Source organism: Phoxinus phoxinus, assembly GCF_949152265.1.
Source record: "Phoxinus phoxinus genome assembly, chromosome: 16".
NCBI classification, from domain to species: Eukaryota; Metazoa; Chordata; class Actinopteri; order Cypriniformes; family Leuciscidae; genus Phoxinus; species Phoxinus phoxinus.
The window spans coordinates 10,533,777-10,541,126 of NC_136891.1; positions in this window are offsets into that span (position 1 = coordinate 10,533,777).

Here is a 7,350-nt window from a genome sequence, read left to right on the forward strand (position 1 = left end):
AGTTAGCCTAAAAGCTCTGTCAATTATAATAAAGTTACATTTTATTATAGAATAGAACTTTTTTTTAGTTGCGCTAGAAAGTTTATGACCTTAACTAAATGTAAGTAATACTTTGGCATTATATCTTTATAAAACAATAAACACAGGAATATACAGGGCCCGGTTCCCCGATAACGCTCACTCTTAGCGCGCTAAGAAGACTCGAAAGATATATCTTACCAAAGTTGTTTATGTTCCTAAGTGTGTTCCCCGAACTATACCTTAGGAAGCTGCTTAAGATATACCTTCTTACATGCAACGTTACCGGTGCTGTCCATGGCGATGGTGCTGAATTTGTTGATATCGATGGCTCGAGAATCAATTATTCTCTCGTGCAGGGGCTGTTTATTTGATAAAGCGGTGTTATTTATAAAATAAGCACTTCAGAAATAGTTGAAATTGCATTTATTAGGACTCATGGGATATTATAAAAAATTATCCAAACTATAATAGTGTGGAGTGCGATAAAAGAGGAGACAAGAGACAGAGATGCGTCGAGTCAGCTTTACTCTCCACTTCAATAATTCAGAACTGTACAGCAGTTCGACACAACAACGTTAAACCGGAAACTGTTACTAACTTCCCTTTCCCCTTAAAGGTATATTCCCATGGTGAATGTCTCTTCAGTCTTATTTGTGGGTCGCCACACAGGACCCCCCAGAATTCACCCATAAACAAGTCCAAACCAAACAGGTACCCCCAACAAAACATAGGACACTATTCACCAGTGCCAAACAGAACAACCCAGCTCCTAACAGTCCCCATGAAAAGTCAACGTATAGGGGGGTGGACCGGGCGGCCATACCGGCTATGCTCAACAAGAGAGGGGCAAGGGGCTAGGGGCGGGGCGGGGCAGGCGCATGGTTCGAGGGCAGGGCCAACTGCAGCGGTTCGCCAATATCCACATGAGCAGGCTTTAGCCGGTCTATAGCCACCCGGTCTGGCCTGCCCCCCATATCCACCACAAAGTTCTTAGACCCTCCCGTCAGGACACGGAAGGGCCCATCATAGGGGGGGGGCGCAGAGGAGTACGATGTCCATCGTGGCGGATGAACACATACTTGGCTGACGGCAGATCCTTGGGCACGTAGGTCTGGAGGAGGCCATGGCGCGATGTTGGAATGGGAACGAAAGCGTCAACCATGTCCCGAGACGCAGCACGATGGGAGGTAACCGACCACGGGGCCCTGGCATCTGGAAGAAACTCCCCCGGGACGTGCAGAGGCTGGTCGTACACCAGCTTGGCCGATGAGGCTTGAATATCAACTTTGGGGGCAGAGCGAAGGCCAAGCATAACCCATGGGAGACGGTCAGCCCAGTCGCTACCCGTGAGGCTGGCCCTGAGCGCGGCTTTCATGTCCCGATGAAACCGCTCACAAAGTCCGTTGCTCGGCGGGTGATAGGCTGTGGTACGGTGGACCTTCACTCCAAGGACCTCGGCGACCGCAGTCCAAAGCTCCGATGTAAACTGCGGACCCCGGTCTGAGGAGAGGTCGGACAGTGTGCTGAAACGGGCCACCCAAGCCATAATAAACGCCCGAGCCAGCAGGTACCATAGGGCGCGGTTGGCCAGTGGAGACGTCGCAGAGGAGTGTAGAGTTGGCAGTGTCAAACACCACATCCTCCATGAGCAGCGCCGTGGGAGCCGTCCTGTAGGCTTGCACATCAGAATCCGCGGTTTGATCCTCAGCCATAGCTGCGTAGTCAAGGCCCAAGTGGACGGAACCAATGATTGCCCGGGAGAGGCAGCCGGCAACGAAGTTGTCCTTGCCGGCCACGTGCTGAATGTCAGTGGTATACTCGGATATGGCAGAGAGCTGACGCTGCTGGCGACCAGACCATGGCTCCGAAGACTTGGCCATAGCAAACGTCAGCGGCTTGTGGTCAATGAATGCCGTGAACCGCCGGCCCTCCAACAGGAAACGGAAATGACGGGTGGCGAGGAAAAGACCCAGGAGCTCCCTGTCGAAGGCGTTGTATTTCCTCTCGTTGTCCCGGAGCTTCCTGCTGAAAAAGGCCAGCGGCTGCCACCCACTGTTCACACACAGCCCCAACGGCGTAGTCCGAGGCGTCCGTAGTCAGAGCCACTGGGGCGGTAGGAGACGGGTGCGCTAGTCGAGCAGCGTTTGCCAGCGCGGTTTTGGCAGCATCAAAAGCATCAGTCATCACTGGGGACCAATCCAACACGTCCGTCGCCCTCCCCCCACGCAAGGCATCCTGTCTGCCTCCACAGCCAGCGCTCGGTAGTCTCTGGAGGAAGGGAGGGCGGAGCTGGCCAGAGCGGTGCGCACGGGTGCTGGAAGCTGCCGCAGGAATATATGGGCGAAAAGGAACGCGGGATCCGCCGCGCCCAGCACCACTAGCATCCTCTCCATTAACTCGGACGGCTTACTGTCGCCAAGGCCGTTTAGGGACAGCAGGCGATCCGCCTTCTCCAGCTCCGACAGTTCAAAGAGGTTCAACAGGAATGTTTTGAGCGCGTCGTATTTGCCGCCGGCCGGCAGAGCTTCTAATAGCGCCATAGCCCTGGCTGTTGTCGAGGCATCTAAGGCCGCTACTACATGGAAATATTTTGTAACGTCCTGTGTTATTCCTCTCAGCTGGAACTGTGCCTCGATGTGTTAAAACCACGGCCGCGGATTTTGCTGGCAAAAGTCCGGTAACTTGATGGTGGCCGCGTAGATATCGCCGACATTAGCCGCGCTGCTAACAGCATCCGGCGCCGCAGCAGCAGCATTTTCGCCACCGTCGTTGTGTGACATAATTCAGCCGTATCCAATTCGCGTCGGGTCACCAATGTGGAGTGCGATAAAAGAGGAGACAAGAGACGGAGATGCGTCGAGTCAGCTTTACTCTCCACTTCAATAATTCAGAACTGTCCAGCAGTGTGTTCGACACAACAACGTTAAACCGGAAACTGTTACTAATTTCCCTTACCCCTTAAAGGTATATTCCCATGGTGAATGTCTCTTCAGTTTTATTTGTGGGTCGCCACAATAGCCTATAATAGCCTAGCCTACATAATTTTTAATTGTATCATATATTGCTGCCACAATAACCCTTTCAAATTTGTACGTGCTTTCTTCTCTTTCCCATTTTTGTTCGCTGAGGTGGAGCTGCGATGAAATATTGTTCTTTTAAATACTTTTCTAGCATTTCAGTAATAAAAGTGTACATCTTAAGTGCTCGGCAGTGATCAAAGAGGGTTTAAACAGTGGATTTTGAATCTCTTCTTGTAAACTCAGAGATGTGGATTCAGACGGCAATTAAATTACCACACGACCTGTTTGTCAAAAAACAGTAGGTACTAATTTGGCCAGGTATTTTTACGCGGGTTGGGTGAGAAAAAAAACTGATATTATGGATTCGGACGGGACTAAAATCACAGACTCACCCCTAGGCTATAAATGTTTAAAATACCATACAAGCCCATGAGAAACAATATTAGCGTCCGAATAGGATTTAACTGACATTAGCCTATGCTTTCACTGGCCTTTAAAAGCGCTTTTAAATTAAATTAATAATAATAATATAATTAAAAATCTAACAACAATCAGTGTAATGACAATTTTATTATTTGCATGAAAACACTTGAATTAGTCTAACTGAATACTGTCTGGGTGTATTAAAACTTCAGAATTATATTCGTATAGACCTGCAACAGTGATAAGGCAAAGCTAAGAGTGGTCCAGACCAACCTTACAAAAGTGTGACTTAGAGAAGATATACTTTGCGTACGAACGTGTCGGGAATCGTGCCATAACGTTAAGAGAGAGGTTAAGGAATAGGTTAAGAACTACTTAGCGATAAGAACGTTTTGGGGAACCGGGCCCAGGTTAGTTAAGGTACAGTTAAGATCGTTTTGGTTTGAGTTTGCTATCTTTGTTGCAAAAGGCAGCACTTTTAGAGATATTTCTCAAGCCATTGTACATTTTTAGTTTATCTTAGTAGGTTTTTAGAAGATTAATATGTTGTGATTATAGGCCTACATTTATCTGGGCCTCATTCCCGGTTCCAGCACTGAGCAAAATGGAATTTGATGAATCTAGCAAAACTCTCAAACACTCCCTTTTACAGATACTGTTAAGCAGACTCCTTTTCATCCCTGGACATAATGTTATTTCTTAGCATTCAAGGAATTTCAGAGACAAGGCCTGAAAACCTGTTACAATATAGCCTATTTAATAATCTGCATCCATAATATAACAAGGGATTTTATTTATACTTTATTTTGGGTTATAAGGCTTTACCCTGTTTCTGTTGAAATGCTGTCCTCTTCTGTTCTTTCCACACTTCAGAATAAGGAAATATTTAGAGACTTGTTTCGCATTAAACTTGTTTAGCAGGTGACCTAAATGCAGATTTTGTTGGTGGATCATTTAACAAGGAAATAATTTCAGACCCTGAGAAACGAGTTCGGGATCACTTCATGGTTCTTTCCAGAGACAAAGTAGAAAGGTAACAAATCAGTGTGTTTCTTTTAAATGTAAAACTGGCTTTCTGAAGTACATTTATAGAAAGAAATGCAGTATTAGGATGAAATGAACCTAAAGCCTATACTTGTCACGGGTCTGGTGCGGGTGAAGAAAGGCAGAGGCACAAAGCTCCAATTCAAACTTTTACTATAATAAACTCACACAAAACTGGTACAGGCAGAAGGGTAAAACTCCCAATACACTATAACATAAACAAGGACCGACAATGACAGACTGAACAGAAGCAAACTAAATACTGACACTGATGAACAAAAACCAGGTGACACAGATGAAGGTAATTAACAAGACACAGGTGATGAAGATGAGGACGATGAACAGGTGGATGATTGAGGGAGTGAGTTCAGGTGTGAAGACACAAGGGATTCTGGGAAGTGTAGTGCAGACTAAGACAGACAGGTGCAGACGAAGACTGACATAACGCCCCCCTTCAACAAGGCGCGACCCCGCGCCGTAGAACATCAAAGGGGTGGGGGGGTGGGCGCCCTGGAGGCTGATGAAGGGGTGGCCGGTCTGGAGCAGGAAGCCTCCAGGGTGGAGCAGGCCATGCTGGTGGCCAGGGCGGAGCAGGACGTGCAGGCGGCCAGGGCGGAGCAGGACGGGCAGGCGGCCAGGGCGGAGCAGGACAGCCATGGCGGTGTGGACCCTTTTGGGCGGCCATGGCGGTGAGGACCCTTCGGGCGGCCATGCCGGTGAGGACCCTTCGGGCCTTCGGGCGGCCATGCCGGTGAGGACCCTTCGGGTGGTCCAGGCGGAGGCCTATAGCCCCCCCAAAAAAAATACTTGGGGAGAGTGACAGGATTCGGAACCGGCTCAGGAACAGACACCGGCTCAGGAACAGACACCGGCTCCAGTGTGTGCGCAGTCCACACACACCACATGGCTGTGGCCATAATGGCCAGTGTCACGGTCACTGAGCGCTCAGGCAGCGCATACATGGCATGAACAGTCTCTGTGCTGGACGGGACCAGCGGCGAAGGAAGCTCTGGGCTGGACGGGACCAGCGGCGAAGACTCTGCGCAGGATCAGTGGGCTCTGGCGCAGGATCAGCGGGCTCTGAAGTTGGAGTGGGGCTGGTGGCATCATCGACGGTGAAGGATGACCCGTTATTCCACAATACCCACTCCACAAAGGCAACAAAGTTCTCCCGAGGCCCATCTCCGGGCAGGGGTGCTTTGGTCTCAGCGTTGAGGCCTGCCCGGAAGATCACACTGAGGCTGGTGTCATCATACTGAACAAAGGGTACCAAGTCCAAATACCTCTGTGTGTGGGCCTCGAGGGACTGATCCTCCTGAAAAAGGAAAAGGATCTGGACTGCTGCAAAATCCATATTGGTATGGTCGGTCCTTCTGTCAAGGTGTATGGTGCGGGTGAAGAAAGGCAGAGGCACAAAGGTCCAATTCAAACTTTTACTATAATAAACTCACACAAAACTGGTACAGGCAGAAGGGTAACACTCCCAATACACTGTAACATAAACAAGGACTGTGTAGGGTAAATGCCTCGGACTCTGGGTCCGTATGAATTAGCTCAAATGATCTATAGGGAATTTTAATAACTAATCATGAATATGATTAATATATTGCATATTACAGTTACATTAAATTATCGAAATTGAAGATACACTATATGAATATATGAATAATCAATCACAACGAATTATAATTCCTCATTCATACATCAATAGTCTTATTTCAGATCGATTAGGAGATAATCTTTAAGGGAAATTAATGTAATTATCAAATCGGTGTTGTCCAGCAACGACCGTAAGATTAAACTATCAATTTCTCAACAAAGTTATCCCTTCTAACAAACTCCAAGAAATATTAACTTTCTGGCCGTGAACATTAATTTTCTTGTGTTTATCAAATTAAATCTACTCAATGTAGTAAATAATAAGAGCGCTGGTAGCTCTTGAATCGTAAATCTCATTGACTCGTCATTACGAACATTTACCCAGAAACAGTCTTGAATATATATGGCTTTAATAAATGCAAAACTACAGAATAAGGACTACACAATACACTGATTATATGTCTATGTACATAACATACAGGTGAACAAACAAGGCAAAACGAATAACAGATGAGAGAGTGAAAGCGAGGATGGCTCGTAAGAGTGCCGTGCGCCGCGCGCCGCGCGCCGTGCGCTCGCGATTCAAGGGAGAGAAGGAGGCTGAGAGAGGGAGTGAGAGAGGGTAGATCACGAATGATCATGGAATAGCAAAATCACAGACCTTTTGAGAGAGCCAACAACGAACAAAACTTTAAAACATTAAAACTCGTGGGAGTTAATACTTGCCAAGTTGTTTGTGTGCATGTCTGGATCTGAGGGGAGCGCGCGTTCTCGTGCTGAGGCGCGTTCTCTCGTGGAGCCTCAGAGCAGGGCGCGTGCTCTCTTGTTTCCGGAGCGCGCTGGTCGCGGGATATTTGAAGGCTTCTTGAAAGTGAAGTTGCTGAAGGAATAATTCACGCTAAATTCGTTCACTCTTAGGTGAAGGCGAACCAAGGAGACTTTGAAAATGAAACAAAAGAAACTTAGATAAAGAAAATAAAAGAAGACGGAACTCCAAAGGAGTTGATCGTAGGCTTTTCACATGCTGGAGCAGCGATGAAGGCAGGAAGAGAGAGAGAGAGGAGGGGCTTTGGCTCTCTTTTTAAAGACTGTATGGGTCACGCCTTCGTTTGGCGCGAGTAGCCAATAACCTTCAGTGTTTCGAAAGCGGGAAACTTTCTTTGTCTTGTCGAGAAGACCCCCGGCTGTGTAGATTTATGACAGAGCTTTGGGCTTAGTCATTTCTACGACTGAAAAGGATTCA